Consider the following 17,224-nt stretch of genomic DNA (forward strand, 5'->3'; position numbering starts at 1 on the left):
TTCCTTGTCGTGGAGTGCTGGGTTCAGTGTCCACACTGTCCCAGTCAGACAGTACCACCCTCTAGCAAGCCGTCTTCATGTCCTATCTTCAAGGGCTGTCTGAGTCAGCTCTCCCATCCTTCCATCACCTGCAGGTGACAGGTGCATAGAGAACCCATGTATTCTATGCAGGTTGCTGGGTCGCTGGGGCAGCCAAGGATGGTTCTTGGTTCCAGTGAGGTCTCTTGAGATATCCAAACACGTGACAATCAGCTCTTCTCAAGGGTGTCCATAGTAGTCCCAGCATCCACACGAGTGACATACATGTCACTTTCAGGCAGCAAACTGTTGCCATTGTCCTTGTTGCCACAATGGGCTGATCCTTTGATAATCGAGTCACTCAGTGGGCCTTTTCCCATCAAATGGCTCAGCTGCTGGCAATGGCTCCTGAGGTAGTGAGAATGGAGTTAGATATGGTGGTGGCCTGTGTGGCCGTCAGCACTGCATGCAGTTCGGCCCTTTGAATAGAATATTTATGTCTAGTCCCAGTCGAAAGATGGCCATCTAGTGGCCAGACAGCATCCACAGCCAAATGGTCTCATCTGCTCATAGTTTCACAGAGTGACACTAAACCATGCCACACCATCAGTAGGCACACCTTTAAATCCTGGACCCCAGGGAGATGCATGAGGAGCCATAGTACCTCCTGTGGGTCATCTGGTTCTTTCTGATCAGCTAGCCATTTTTTCCTGGAGCTTGCTGGTCCTTTGGGTTTTTTTGCTGGGCCTGATCTTGAATGTACTATTTCCCTTTAATAGTTGAGCTTCATCAAGCCATTTGTGCTACTATAACAAAATGCCGCAGACTAGGAAGTTTATAAACAACAGGAATTTATTTCTCATAGTTTTGGAGACTGCAAGATCAAAGCATGAGCAGGTTTAGTGTCTGGTGAGGGCTGCTCTTTGCTTCCAAGATGGCACCTTGTTTCTGTGTCCTCAGTGGTAGGCCAAAAGGGGCCAGTGCTATTTGATGCCTCCTTTTTCACCCACAATTTTTTTTACTGGTGCATTATAGTTGTATATACCTATGGGATTTGTTGTTACGTATTCATACATGTACATAATACACAATAGGACAATGTAATTTGGTCAATATCACTCCCCAGCACGTTCTCCCTCCCTCTTCACCTCCTAACCTTTGACCTCTTTCCTCTACTTATCTCCCTTTGATTTTCATTAGATCCTCCCCCATCTATCTGTCTTTTCCTTTTCCTCTCTAGTGTCCGTATATGTGTGAAACATATGACCCTTGACCTTTTGAGTTTGATTTATTTGTCCATTATCCTGCAAGTGATATAATTTCATTTTTCTTATTGACTGAATAAAACTCCATTTTTGGATTATATTCTACATTTTCTTTACCTCTTCATCAGTTGATGCCTCTTTCATAAGGGTTTTAATCCCATTTACAAGGGAGGAGCTCAGGACACAATCACTCCCTAAAAAGCCCAACTCTTAGTACTGTTACATTGGGGACTAAGTTTTAACATGGGTTTTGGAGGGAACACATTCAAACAATAACATCCCACCCTGACACCCACCCCCATTCATGTCTGATTTAATATGGACTGAGTATGTCCTCCAAAAATCCAGGTGTTCAAATATAATCCCCATTGTGAGGTATTAAGATGGTAGAAACTTCGTTCAATTATGGTGTTTAGAGGTGGAGCCTTTGGGATGTGATTAGGATTAGAATAAGTCATCTGGGAGCCACCAGGATTGAATACTGGTGATTTATGGGACAAGGGAGAGCAACTAGAAGAGACACATCAGTCCCTGTCTCTCGCTATGTGACACTTATCTGTGTAGGGACTCTGCCAGCATGAGGCCATCATTAGATGCAGAACTTTGAACCTCAAGAACTGTGAGCTAAATAAACCTAATTTCTTCATAAAGTTACCCAGCTCCAGGTATTTTGTTATAGTACTACAAAACAGACCAATACAATGTCCTTCTCACATATAAAATCATTTTTTCTACCCCAACAGCCCTCAAAGCCCGAATTTGTTCTAGTATCATCTAAATCGTATATGGATGAGACTCAAAAGTATGATTCATACAGAGGCAAATTCCCCTACCACTGTGAACTTTGAAACCAAACAAACTATGTGCTTTCAAAATGCAGACTTAAGATAGACATTCCCATTCAAAATGGGAGCAACAGGCAAGAAGAAAGGAGCAGCAGGTTACACATCAAATCTAAAGCCCAACATCACACACACAGGCACAAATTAAACCTTGAGGCTTGAGAACTATCTCCTATGAGCCCACATTCCACTGCCTGGACATATTAGCATAGTGATTGGGTGCCCGAGGCTCCAGGGGTTTCCACCCCCATAGCTTGGCTTGGTGCAGTCCATACAGCAGCCCATATGGGGTAGAATCTGGTGTCTGTGGCTTTCCCAGGATGCCATTTTATGCTGGTTGCTCTGCAGTTCTGGGGTCTTGGGGGTGGTCCTGTCTCTCAGCTTCACTAAACATTACCCCAGTGGGGATTCTTTGCAGTGGTCCCAATTCCATGGTTCCAGTAGGCTTCATTGAAGACTCTATGGTAGCCCTACCTCTATGGCAGTTTGTCGTGTAGGACTCAAGTCTCTCCAAGTGTCCCTTGAAAAGCAGGTGGAATTAGCCAGGCCTCCATAGCTCATGCCCTCTGCTTTCCTGCAGAGGTTGAACCACATGGATGCCCCCAAGGTTACAGGAAGGGCTGCCTGAGCCAACCAGTGCTGCACAGGAATTCAGGGAGCAGAGACGAGGCTGCCCTGAGTACCTCCCTAGAAACCATTATGCCCTCCATGCCCTGGCAGTCTGGGCCTGTGACGGGAGTGGCCGCACCCACAACCTGAGATGCACCCACAACCCCCTTTGGGGTGGGTGAGTCTAGTACAATCTTGATGAGTGGCATCTGGTTTTCTTCCAGTTACACTAATCTGTATCAAATGTTAGTTTTGGCCAAACCCTTAGTGTTCTCTCCCAACCACGTCTTTTTATTCTTTACATGGCCAAGCTGAGAATTTTCCAAATTTTTAAGTTTTGCTTTGCTTTTGATTATAAATTCTATCTTTAATTTTTTTTTGGCCCTCATCTTACATTTTACTACAAGAAATCAAGGGCTTTCAACATTTTGCTAGCCATTTCTTCTAGAGAATATCCCAGTTCATTGCTTTTAAGTTCTGCTATCCACAAAAGCACTAGGGTGTGGACATAATTCTGCCAAGTTCTTTGTCACTTTATAGCAAGGATGGCCTTTCCTCCAGTTTGCAATACTTTTTTCTTCATTTCCATCTAAGATAGGACTGGAATTGCCTTTGTGGTCCATATTTCTACCAATGCTCTGATCATGACCACTTAAGTAACCACTCAAAAGACTTAGGATCTCGCTTCAGTTTTCTCTCCTGAGCACTTCCCAGAATCATCCTTAACGCTCCTTTCACGGTAGCCTGATTTCTTCTAGCATGTACCGCCAAACTCTTTTGGCCTCTGCCCATTACTCAGCTCCAAAGCTGCTTCCACATTTTCAGATGTGTGTTATATAGCAAGGATCCACGTTTGATTCCAAGTTTCTTAGATTATTTGTGCTGCTATAAGCAAATACAAGGCAAATGGGTAATTTGTAAATTTAGAATATTTAGTTCTCAAAGCCCTGGAGGCTGAAAGTCCCAAAATTAAGGTGCCAGCAGGATTGGTACCTGGTGGAAAGCAGGGTTGTTCTCTGTTTCCAAGATGGCACCTTGTTGCTGCATCCTCTGGAGGGAGGAACATGGGTTCCTCATGTGGCAGAAGAGACAAAGAGACCCATCACACTCCTTCAGGACCCTTTATAAGAGCCATAATCCCATCCATGCTAAATGACCTCTTTAACTGTCCCACCTCTGCCATCACACTGGTGATAAATTTCAGCACATGAATTTCGAAGGGACATATTTAAATCATGGAGCATCTCTTTTGCCACATAAGGATACAGCATTCATTACTTCTGACTTTTCTTATGTTGCCATGAGAAAACACCCTCACCAAATACTGAATCTTCTAAGGCTCTTCTTAAGAAGACAATTTTCTCTATATCTCTTTTATCTGGGAGAAATGTGTGAGCACTGCCAAGCTACTCCCCCTACCCCACCACACCTCAGAGTCTCCCTGGCCCATCTTGGTTTATAGTAATTTGAATAAGTATCCTTCTCTAAGGGGTTTTCTTTATTATCCTCTGCCTGGAATTGCAGTGGTCTCCCTTATCCATGCAAAAAAAAAAAAAAATCCAAGACCCTCCAGGGGAGTATGCCTGAAACTGCAGACAACGCCAAACCATATATAAGCACTGTGATACCATGATAGTGGATCTGATGACTGAGATGGCTGTAAAGTAACTAAGAAGTGAGTAGTGTATACATCATGGGTACACTGAACCAGGGGATGATTCATGTCCTGGGCTGGGCAGAGTGGAATGGTGTGTCCACACAACACTCAGCATGGCACACAATTTACCACTTATGACTGGTTTAGTTCTGGGATTTCCTGTTTTCAGACCACAACTGACCATAGGTAACAATCCAGATAAAGGGGGGAAACTATGGTCTTTCTGAATTATTTTTCCTACCCCCAGAAATCTTACAAACATTTTGAAGTGTTTCTCTTTACTCTTCAAAGCCATTTTGAGTTAGCTAGTAACAGAAATAGGTAAAATACTGTCTCAGGGTTGATTTTACAACTTTTACTTTCTGCCAAACAGTGCAACAAATCCAGCATTCATATTTCAGGTGTGCAACATAGTTTTGTCCTTTAGGGGGCAGAATTTCACCATATAATTGCAACCATATAAATTTCACTGTACAATAGAAACCACCCACTTCTGGTGAGATGTCTGAATGCGGGGACTTTCAGAAGATTTTTGTCATCTTTGATCCAGCTCAGCTCCATTTCCTACTAGGGTAGCTGAGATTCTATAATTTAATTTTCTCTTACAAATATGCAGGTAAATCGCCAGGGCTTTGCTCTGACCTCATTTCTCCTTCCCCTCTCACCTCATAGGCTTCCTTACAGTAACTCAAATCAGAATGCTTACTTTCCTTGGAGTCTCTGTTCCTGCTCTTTTTTCTTCCTGGAAACTAACTCCTTCTTCTAATTTTGTGCCTCTTCTTTGAGTCCTTCCCTGGCCCCTGGGCTTCCCTTAGCCCAAGTTATTTCCTGTTAGCTCTGTAAAGTGGTCACCATCAGAAACTTTCAATCTCCTTCCACAGGACATGACATCAAGAGAATAGGGCTCTGACCCAATCATCACTGCCACATCCCAGTATCTAGAACACCACTTGGAACCTAGAAGATGTTTAATAAATTTTGTTGAACAAATTAAGTGAAGATTTTATCCCAGGACAAACTGAGTTATATGGGCAGATAATGTGATGTTGCTCAGAAAAGTTTCTTGACAAAGCATAAGAGGGAGAGAAAGTTTCTCAAACTGAATAAATAGAGTAACTCTATTTTTTTTAAATTGGTGCATTATATATAAATCACATATAATGATAGGGTTCATTGTGTCATTCACATATGTGCATAACATAATTTGTTCCATTTTATTTCCCAGTATTTTTCTTTGCCTTCTCTTTTTCCTCTCCCTGATCTACTCTCCTGTTCTCCTTTCTATTTTCATAAGATCCTCTTTTTAAAATTCCTATTTCTCTCTAGCTTCCATGTATGAGAGAAAATATTTAAAAATGAAACTGAAGTTCAAGGAGGAAGGAGTTCAGATCTCAGTACAATGAACTATAATGCACTATAAAAATGATATTCGTGGCTTAACCACAGTGTAAAAATCTGCCTTTGGAATTCATAACTGAGAAAGGGGCACTTATAAAAGCCTTTTATGACAAAATAAATAAGTGTAAGATTAATTCATAGTAAAGCCTGTGATAGAAATGACCCAAGTATGATCCATTTGGCGGGTCTTAGGCGTGATCCTGTCTTACCTTGGAACAAACAAGTTCATTAGAGGAATAGAAAGGCACAAAGAATACATCTGCAAATGGCACAAGCCTATGCTAGAATCAAGATTTAAAAGAACTCCTTTAGCTGATGTGTGAAGAGACACAATAAAGAGAATGTGGATATTTTAAACTTAGGTTTAAAATCAGTTTTGCAAATGCCAGAACTGGAAGGTTTATTTTAGTAGGGGTTCATGTGAAAAAGAAATATCTAAGATTTTAACTGACCACAAACTTAATATTCACCAACACAATCCTTTTTAAATTGGTATAGGATATTTATGCATAATGATGAGATTTGCTGTGATGCATTCAGACATGCACACAATATGGCAATATGATGTTGTTCAATATCACTCTTCAATGCTTCCTCGCTCTCTCCCCACTTCCCTCCCTGACCCTTTCCTCTGATGATCTTACTTTGATTTTCATGAGATTTCTGCATGCCCCTACACACACCTTTGTTAGGGTCTGTAAACAAGTCAAAATGGCGCCTGGCATTTTGCCAGAGGGAGTGGTTTGTGAAGTAACGCCAGCGAGCCATTAAGTGTGGAGATTCCTTATTGGTTGACTGCTGTATCTAGTTTATGTTAATTAAGATAAGCTGTGTGTGATGTATATATACCCCTCCTGTCCTACAATAAACGGTTCCCACTCCTGCTGTATCAATGTACACAAGTTGCTCGTCACACCCCCGGTTATTTTGCTGCAGCCGGACTGAGGCACATCCTTTCTTTAACTTTTTTCCTCTCCAGCTTCCACATATGAGAGGAAACATGACCCTTGACTTTCTGGATTTGGCTTATTTCACTTAACCTAATGTTCTCTAGTTCCATCAATTTTCCTGTGAATGTTATAATTTCATTTTTCTTTATGGGTGAATAAAACTCCACTGTGTATAAATACAGCACATTTTTCTTTACCCATTCATCTAGTGATGGACACCTAAGCTAGTTCCATAGTTTGGTTATTGTGAATTGTGCTGCTGTAAACATGAATATTCATGTATTCCTCTAGTATGATGACTTCAATTTTTTGGATGAATGCTAAGTGATATAACTGGGTCATATGGTGGTTCCATGTCTAGTCTTTTGAGGAAATTCCATACTAATTTTCATAGTGGTTGTACTAATGTACAATCCCACCAGTGGTGTAAAAAGTGTCCCTTTTTCTCCACATTCTCTCCAGCCTTTATTATTGTTTGTATTCTTGATGGCTGCTATTCTGACAGGTATGAGACACAATCTTAAGAGTAGATTTGATTTGCATTTTCCAAATTGCTGATGATGTTGAATATTTTTTCATGTATTTGTTGACCATTTGTATTTCTTCTTTTGAGAAGTGTCTGTTTAATTCATTTTCCCATTTATTAATTTCACCAATATAATTCTGAAGATCTTAGTATCGACAGAAGCATAGCGTACACATACCCCCACATACCCTAAGGGTGGAGTTGATTCTCACTGCCCCGTCCGTGCTCTGACACGGTCAGTTTAGAGGATGGCTTTCAGATGTGCACCCCACATTGAGAGAAAGAGAAGGATGATATTCTGTGAGGAATTTTAGAAGGAATTGGATTGGTTTAATTCAAACAGGATAAGATGCTCACATCAGTAGGGGGACCTACATGATTAAATACAGGAATTCAAATCTAACACCAACCTGAATAACAATCAGAGACAATCTCCAAAGAGGTTTTTGTTTGTTTGTTTCTAATACTATGGATTGAACCTAGGGCTCCATGCATGCTAGGCAAGCACTCTACCACTGAGCTACCTGACCCAACCCTAAGAATATTTATTTGGGTCTCGTAGAGGATTGCAATGGGAATACACGATGACTTAGTAACTATGTACATGTTACTATGAGTTTGAGGCAAGGGGAAGTTTTGAGAGACAAAAATGAGGGGGATTATATGAGATATTATGAAACAATAATCCTTGGCCACAATGATTAATAACCAAGGTAACATCCCTCTGAGTTTGAACAGCTCCTGGGCAAAAGTACTTTTTGTATAAGGTTACAGTGAACTTTTTGGTCTGGCAGACTTTTGTGAATATAGTTACTATATAGGTTGTCATGTGTGGGAACCCTTCCATCATAACTTCACACATTTATTTATTTATTTATTTATTATTTTTTAGGGTTGGCACCAGTGACTCCATGTTGTTACTGATGACTTTCCCAGATGCTTCTTTGGCAAGAGGACCTGGTCTGAATTCCCAGTACTGCTTCTGACTGGTTGATCCTGGAGGCAGACTTCTCATAGCCTCAAAGCTGCATCAACCCAGATAAAGCGGGGAGCTGTGGCTAGAGCTCTGCCTAGCATATGCATATACATATGCACATACACATACACATCATCAGTGGCAGTTAGGGGACCTCAGATGGCCTAGGTGTGTTTCAAGTAGGGCAGCAAGAAGCTTGACGTGAATGAGAGCATAAGTCCCTGGAGCCATGACTTCTAATCCCACCCTCGAGTGACACTGAACCACTAATGACAGACACTCACCAGTGGAACCGGCAAGCCTCTGCCCTCTGGATGAGAGGCAGAGAGGAAGTGTTTATTCTAGCACCACCTGGGTGGGAGGGGTGGGGACACCGATTCAACCCTCCTTAAAGATGATCGCTGATGCTTAAGAATGTTGTCTCCTGGAGAGCAGGCTCTTTCTTCATAGCTCGGGGGACTGACGCACAGAGGAGACAGAATCAGTGCAACATAGGATCTTCCTCAGCCGTAAGCAGAGAGTCCTTTACAGAAAAGTATCAAGTTTAAACCAACTTGACAATGTACTCAGAGATAGTAAAGAGGAAACTTCCACCTTGGATCTAGGTCTGAATGAGTTAAGATCAAAGTTCTGATTGTTGTTCTTAAGTCTAAAGTTCTTTACCATTGAACTACATTCTCTGCCCCCAAACTCCTCCTTTTTAATGACCAGGACAAGCACTCAGTGACCTCAATATAGGCCTCAGAGTAAGAGCTTGGAAGGGATAGTTGAGATCTGAGCCCAACACCATTTCTCACCCTGAAACACGCCAGGGAGACCGCCCTTTAGATCCGTGCCCCACCCGCTGCTGACATTTCCTTCACAGGAAAAGCCGAACAGGGTGTGTACCTCTTTTCATTTCCTTATCGTCTTCAGCATATTTCTATACTTTCCAATCATGCTCAGAAAAATATCATTTTTTTTTTTATATTTTTGCATCCCACAAGTCATCTGTGTCGAAGTAACTTCCTCCATTGCAAAGGACATCTTGACACCTGCCACTTCCTAAACTCAACTCAATTCTGACACTGACTACCCAGAATTAGAACAAACCCACAGGTGAAGGGCTGGGTTTTCCACCAGACAGCCTCCATGTCAGACACCAGCAGCGAGCCCCATGGACTCAAGCTACCCCATTTGGAGTTCACATGACCTCCCTTCAGGCTTAAGAGTTTGCTAAAATAACTCAAGAACTCAGTAATGCTCTGCTTTATTATAGAGCGTACAGCTCAGGAACAGCCAGGTGTAAGAGATGCATAGGAAAGGCTGGGGAGCTGAGCGGGGAGACCTGAGGTTTACCCTCTCTGGGCATGCTGCTCTCCCAGTACCTTGATGTAGTCACCAATCTAAAAGTTCCTGTTAAAGAAAAATTATACCAGATCCCGCAGTTTTTAACTGAGCTTCTACACAGGGTCCCAACAGACCAGACTAAAAAATCAAAATCAAGTCACTTGTGTTAAAATTCCACATCACCAAATCGAAACTATTATCTGGCTTTCTGAGAAATCAGGAGAGAATTAACAACCAAATTTCCCAACCGTCCAGTTTTAGTTGGTGTGAGGCTAAATTTCCCTCTGTTTTAAGGTTATTAGGAGTCATATGTTTTATAAAAAGTAACCAGTTTTCTTTAATTGATCTGTCTCCTCGTCCCATCTTACCAGAAAACTAACTTCGAAATGACTGATCCACACTTTATAATGTTTTTTTTCCTGCTTTCTTCAGCCCTTTTCTGTCTATAAAATCCAACTCTGCTTAGCTCATCAGAACACTTGCTCTATTTAGTGGAATGAAGTGTTGTCAGATTCTAGAATCATAGATAAAGCCAATTAAGATCTTTATGCTAAATTTGTTAACATGTTGTCCTTTGACACTCCCTAAACTTCTTGGTGTTTTTTATTTTTTTTATTATTTTCATTTTTTGTACCAGGGATTGAGTCACAACCCCAGCCCTTGATATATTTTATTTAGAGAAAGGCTCTGGCTCAGTTGCTAAGGGCCTTGCTAAATTGCTGAGCCTAGCTTTGAACTCGCGTTCTTCCTGCTTTAGCCTCCTTAGTGCTGGGATAACAGGCCTGCACCACTGCACCCAGCACCTTCTTGTTTTGACACTCCCTAGCCTCGTTTCTATCAGCCTGAATGGATCAAATCATTGACCATGTGACTATACCTGATCACCAGCTTCTTTTTCCTCCCCTGAGCCCAAGAGTGAGGCTCAAAGTTCTAACTCTGTAAATTTGATCTTAATCTTTCTGAAATAGCCAGTTTTTCCCCTGAAACTATGTCAGGGCCCACCATGAGTCACCTCATTAACAATACTTTCCCATCACTTAGGAAACCCCAGAAGTTTTTAAAGCTGTGTCCCAGGAACCAGGGGAAAAGACCAGTGCTATTTTTTATTCTGCCATGCCTACACCGAAGGCTAGCTCAGTTCCTACCGGCACCTTCATGGGTCAGACTGTCAGTCCTATCTGGAGCAGTGGAGAAATCCTGACATGTAGATTTGAAATCAGAACATTTGAGGTCCTCAGAGGTCCTCTGCCATTCTCCAATTTAGCCCATTTCATTTTCCAGATAACTTAAGTGAACGGAGAAGTTCAGAGACTCTTGCCCAGATTTTCCCAGTTGGTTATTCACAGAGCATATCAACTCCCTCTGCAGTGGATCTCAGTTTCACAGTACGCAGTTCGGGGTCGATCCTTTGTGGTAAAGTTGCCATGATTTGAATGCCACCCCACCGAAAGCGTGTCTCTGAAATTTCATCCCCAACCCAACAGTATTGGGAGGTGTTGAGGATGTGAGGAGGGCTGAGATGTCCAGCACGTTGAGACAGGAGGGGATTTGAAGCTGAAGGGTGGGCAGAGAATACAGAGGAGAAAAAGAAATCAGAGGGCTGGGGATGTGGCTCAAGCGGTAGCGCGCTCGCCTGGCATGCGTGCGGCCTGGGTTCGATCCTCAGCACCACGTACAAACAAAGATGTTGTGTCTGCCGAGAACTAAAAAATAAATATTAAAAATTCTCTCTCACTCTCTCTTTTTTTTTTTAAAAAAAGGCCATAACCTAAATAAATAAATAAATCCCAAAGCACAACTGCTGGTGTGGCCAAGAGGGTTTTAAAGATTAGGGTTGACTGAGCTGGGGTTCCAGTTGTTGCCTGTGGGGGTGTCCTCTGACTCTCTTCTGTAGCCCCATCCTATTTTCTGAGGCTCTCTCCTGCAGCTCTCTCCTCGCTGCCTGGCTTTCTTTTTGGTATGAGGGTTTGAACCCAGGAGCACTTCACCACTGAGCCATATCCCCAGTCCTTTTAAACAATTTGTTATTTTGAGAAAGGGCCTCACTAAGTTGCCGAGGAGGCTGGCCTTGAACTTGCGATCCTCCTGCCTCAGCCTCCTGAGTCTCTGGGATTACAGGTGGGTATCACTGCGCTCGGCCACTGCCTGGCATTTTTCTCATGGACAGATAGGAGTTTGGGGCCACTGGGAGAAGACCACACAAGTGAAATGCCGTCTCTTCACACCATGTCAAAGCACACGCAGGCAACATGCCTAATCGCTGTTGGCATTGATCTGTCCCTTGTCTGAATAAGTGCTTTCAAGGTTTCTCCTTGTAACTCACTCGGTGGCTCCTTCCCCTTGGCTCCCCAGCTTAATTTTGATGACTAATATCACTTTTAGGCAAGGCTCCGGGCATACAAGAAGGTCCTGAGAACGTCTTGACCCTGACACCAGATAAGAAATGTCACTTAGCTACAATTTTTCCAGTGAAAGCCCCACAAATACTCCACAGTTTCATTTCCTCCTCTCAGTCTAGCTGATGAGTGACCGTGGGCGTAAACCTGCTTTCTAATGCTAAGGAATTGGGAGGTTTTTGTGAAACGTCAACATTAAATTATCTCGGCATTTCCAAGTCATTCAGAAAATTTTCTGTTCCGTTTTAGAAGTGAATCTGAACCTTACTCTACAGAAAACTTCCAAATTAATGATTATTTTAATTGTACAAATTTAGGGGTATGGGGTGATGATTTGATACATGCATGCAGTATGTAATGATACAATTATGGTAGTTCATATTTCCACCCCCTTTAATATTAAAAAATGTATTAATACATAACTGTAAATATTTATGGGGTATGGTATGATTTTTTTTAAAACATGTATATTCATACTGATCAAATCAGTAATTAATGTTTTCATATCTACGTTATAATTTTGTGTTTGGAGACTTCATGCTCCTCTTGTCTAGTTATTCATAAGGTAGAATATACTATTGTGAAATGTAGTCATCCAACTGAGCTATGAGATACTAGAACTTATTACCTCTGTGTTTTGGCACCCATGAGCCATGCTCCTTCTGACCCCTCACCTCCATTCACCCTCACCAGCCTCTAGTAATCACTAGTCAACATTCAGACTGATTTTTTAACATCCACATATGAAAGATGGCATACAGTATTTGCTGTCATTCTGTGTCTGACTTATTTCACTTAACATAGGTCCATCCATTTTGCTGCCAATGATGGGTCATCGTCCTTTTTATGACTGAATAATATTTCAAATAATATTTCATCATGTGTACATATATTTACCCCATTTTCCTTATCTGTTCACCCGCCGATGAACATCTATGTTGATTCTACATCTCAGCTATTGTGAGTAGCACCATGACATTCAGATAGCTCTTCAGTGGGTTGATATCATTTCCTTTGGATATATTTACCCAGAAGTAGGATAGCTAGACCACATAGTAGGTCTATTTTTAGTTTTGTGAGGTTCCTCCACACCATTCTCCGTAATGACAAAACCAACTTACATTCCTACCAACGATATGTAGTTTTCTTCTTCTCCACATCCTCACCAGCATTTGGTATGCTCTTTTTGATAATAGAAATTTTTAACTAGGGTGAGATGATATAGGATTAATATCCAGAATATTAATATCCAGAATATTAAGCTTTATTTATGAAGCTTATGGAAGCTTAAAGATCTCAACAACAACAAACACACACACACACACACACACACAAATTAAAAATGAGCAAAGGATGTGAATAGACACAAATCAAGAAAAGAAATTCAAATGACCAAGAAATTTACCAAGAAAATGCTCAACATCATTCACCACCAGGGGAATCCAAATAAAAACCACAAGAAGATATCAACTGTACAGAAATTAAACTGTTACCTTCCCTGAGTAAAATAAACTTTGTAATTTCTTCTAATAACCAATGATCTATTGTGTTTTGTGTGTGTGTTCAAGAGGCCTAAAATCCCCTTGCTCTTTATTTTATATTAAGCTCTGTCCGAAGATCCTGTACCTTAAAAGAAACCAGAACTCTACCAAAACCAACCAGAAGTCTTGACCAACTCTTCTCTCCCAGAAATGTATCATGGCGTGAGCTCACTGTGGGCCAGTTTCTGTTGTAGTCAGCTTTACATCCCTGTGACAAAAATACCTGAGATAAACAACTTAACAGGAGAAAAGGTTTATTTTGGCTCAGGATGTTGGAGATTTCAGTTGACGGGCATTTGACTCCATTGTTTCTGTGGCAAGGCAGAATATCCCGATAGGGGAGGGCAGAGGAGACTGCTCACTTCACGGTGGCCAGGAATCAGAGAGAGAGAGAGAGAGGGGAAAGAAGTCCCACAGTCCCCTTTAAGGACACAGCTCCATGACCTACTTCCTCCTACAAGGCCCTATCACTGGTAAAACCCTCACCTAGGAACTGAGACTTCAACACACAAGCGTCTGGGAAATCTTCAAGATCCAAACCATATCAGCCACATGTGTCCAAATAAGGACATGCACCCAAGCTAAAGGAGATCTGAGAGGAGACACACCACCCAGCCGTGAGAACCCAGAGTTCAGGGAGTTCTGTCTGCTCTGATTGTCCTCACTGAGGTCAGCTTTTCAGGAGCTTCTGAACCCCTTTATTATCCCACATCTTCTCTACTTCCTTTCTTTCTGTTGTCAAAATGCTTCAAGTCCGGACTTGCCACACTTGCTTTTAGTTGACTTTAAAAATCACGAAAACTAAACTTTAAAACTAAAGGTCCCTCAGGAGCTATATATTCTCGGTCTCCCACGAGCTTCGTCATAGATAACACCTCTGATGTATGGGTCATGATGATAACAGTTGACTTGGTTACTTGTCAGGGACTTGAAGGCCACTTCCGTTGAAACCACTGACTCTTCACTTGGGCCTGCAAAGGTTTCTGATGAGTGACTTTCTGACATGGAGGACTGAAAGCTCCACCCTCAGATCATGCTAGTGCCACTACATGCACCCCACGAGAAGCCATGAAGATTGGCTGTGCATGCTCAGATCACTGATTACCCGACCTCTGATCACCCTTCACCATGCCTTAACACCTGGTATTTTGCCAGTGGAATGTTAGAGTCTGGACTCGATGGTGCTTGGCAAAATGCCAGAGGGAGTGGTTTGAGAAATAACAAAAGCGAGCCATTAAGTGTGGAGATTCCTTATTGGTTGACTGATGTATCTAGTTTATGCTAATTAAGATAAGCTGTGCAAAATGTAAAATACCTCTGTTGTCCTAAGAATAAATGGCTCCTACACCTGCTGTATCAACGTGCACAATTTATTCGTCACCCCCCCCCCCCCCAGTTATTCTGCTGCAGCTGGACTGCGGCACCTTAAATCACCCTGATTCTTTATCCCACAAATGCTCCTAAGCCCTGTCCTGGGGAAGGCAGAATTCAGACTTGCTGTCCTGGCTTCAAGCCTGGCCTCCTCATAGACTCTTTTGAAAAGCTCATGATTTTAGTGACTGGCCTACTGCACAGTGGGCAGGACAGGCCTGCCTTGCTGAGGACCGAAGTTGCATTACAGAGATGGAAGTGTATGGGGTTTTATCCCCCACTGGAGGACTTCATAAAGGTCAAGCTGTGGCTGATAAAGTGGGACATCCAGGAGTGGGAGATGTGCTCATGGGAGAGGAAGATTATTACAGCCACCGGTACTTCCAAATCTAGAATAGGCATTATTTTTCTAAACCCAAATGAACACTCCAACCCTGCTCTAACTTCCAATGTACCCCAGAGCATCCTAAAGTTTCCTAAGGTTATTTGAGAAATCACAGCATTCATGAAGTAAATATACACACATCATTAACTTCTGAGCTCAGAATTTCAAATGCAACTCCTTTATTTGATGTTTCTCCCTGCTGTGGGGTTAGGGCTGCTCCCTGATTAATGTGAAGGAAAACAGCAAAGGCATAATAAGCAAAGCAGTTAGAGAGAATCAGCTCATGAAGAGGAATACCTTGTGTGATACAGAAAGGTCTCTGACTTGTTGTGCTGGATACACAATAGGAAGGGGTGAGGGTGATCTGCATTAAACTTTTCCATGTGGTTTGTACATTTAGGTATCATGGCAGCAGAGGTCACAACAGTCATTTTGCACCTGATCTTTGAGTAATTTCAAAGTGCTAGAAGGCTTTGTTTTTGGTACATGTTCTTCTACCTCAAAAATGGGGATAAAACTTGGCCCCGAAAGTTTGAGCTCTGACAAATGGCCCAAACAATTCTTTGGAAAGAAGGGACTAACTGCGTCTTACGAGATTTTCAGACAAATAGCTGCTAATCTTTATGGAGAATGAAATCCATAAGGCATTTCCATGGAAGGTAGGAGCAAGAGCTCTACTTTCAACTTACTTACACAGATGCTTCTCTTGGGGAGCGCAGGTTGCTGTGGATAAAACACGCTATGGGGTTATCTTTGCCTTCTGCCAACCCCGGGGCACAAAACAAGAAATTCCTTGGAGCATAGAGGCCCTGCTACCAATTCTGACAGAGGCTGGGGCAGAAGACAATGGAAAGGCAGTAGGCAGTCCCAGGATATTATATAAAGAAAACAGAACTGAAAAATTCTGGGTGTCTGGGTGTTTCAGCCACGGGGAGAGGATCGCAGGTTCCAGGCTCGGGCTGTGGGAGCAGAAGAGAGGAGTTGGAACCTAGACGAGGGCGGGCAGGAATGTGGGAGGAGGATCAGCTGAGGATAGTCAGAGCCAGGCTGGGAGACTCCCCGCCCCATCGTGAAAAACTTAGCAAGGAAAGGGCACAAATACTTTTTCAAATAGCGTTCCCAAAGTTGACCTCAGTCAGTGTCTGCCAAAGCAACCCTGCTTCTTGTACCTAAATATGTGGGTAAAGTCAAGGTGGGCTGTGTGTCATTGCTTCTGATCTTTACCCACTTGAGTCCTCTGCAAAGGGCACAGGGAAGGAGTGAGAAGCCAAAGTGACTCTACGTATGTGCACCCCACCCTTACCCCCTCTTCCTCCTTAGATAAAGGATGATGGCTCCCTTCCCCCCACTTTACCACATTCAAGTTTGTGGCTCGCTTACTGAAACAGTACTTTTGGGTGGGAAAGCACCTTTCCATATAGAAATAAAAGTAAGTGGCTGCAGTTTAAAAACTGTTAGGCAAGAGAATGGAATGTCCCTGCTCTTGAAGAATGTGTTACTCGAGTGGATAGGAATTCATGTCAACATGGAAATAAAACAGCACAATTTATGTGAATAAAAGGTGCAGGGTTACCAGGATATGTGGTCAAGGCCCAATGTGGGCAGACTGTAGGTGGGCCTTCCTGAGGAAAGTGTCTTTAAAACATGAATAATACATATAAACAAACAAGTGGCCAGAAACGGTTTTCCTGCTTTCACAATGGAGAGGGAGAGAGATTGAAAAGAGCACATAGTTAAACTTCACAGGTGGGAGGAGAGGTTTCTACTGAGCAGGAGAAGGGAATGGGGCAAAGTTCCCTTTTCGTAGGGTTCAGGTGTGTTTATGGTCCACAAGACAAAAGTAATAGGTGACAGGCCTTAAGAGTTTCTATCTGTCCTTCCTTTCTGTTGCAGTGGGCAGAGGTGCAACTTATGGAGTCAAGGGGGAGAGATAAAGAATGTCCACGCACTTCTGCCCTTTA

The sequence above is a fragment of the Ictidomys tridecemlineatus genome, chromosome 8 (assembly GCF_052094955.1).
Source record: "Ictidomys tridecemlineatus isolate mIctTri1 chromosome 8, mIctTri1.hap1, whole genome shotgun sequence".
Classification (NCBI taxonomy): domain Eukaryota; kingdom Metazoa; phylum Chordata; class Mammalia; order Rodentia; family Sciuridae; genus Ictidomys; species Ictidomys tridecemlineatus.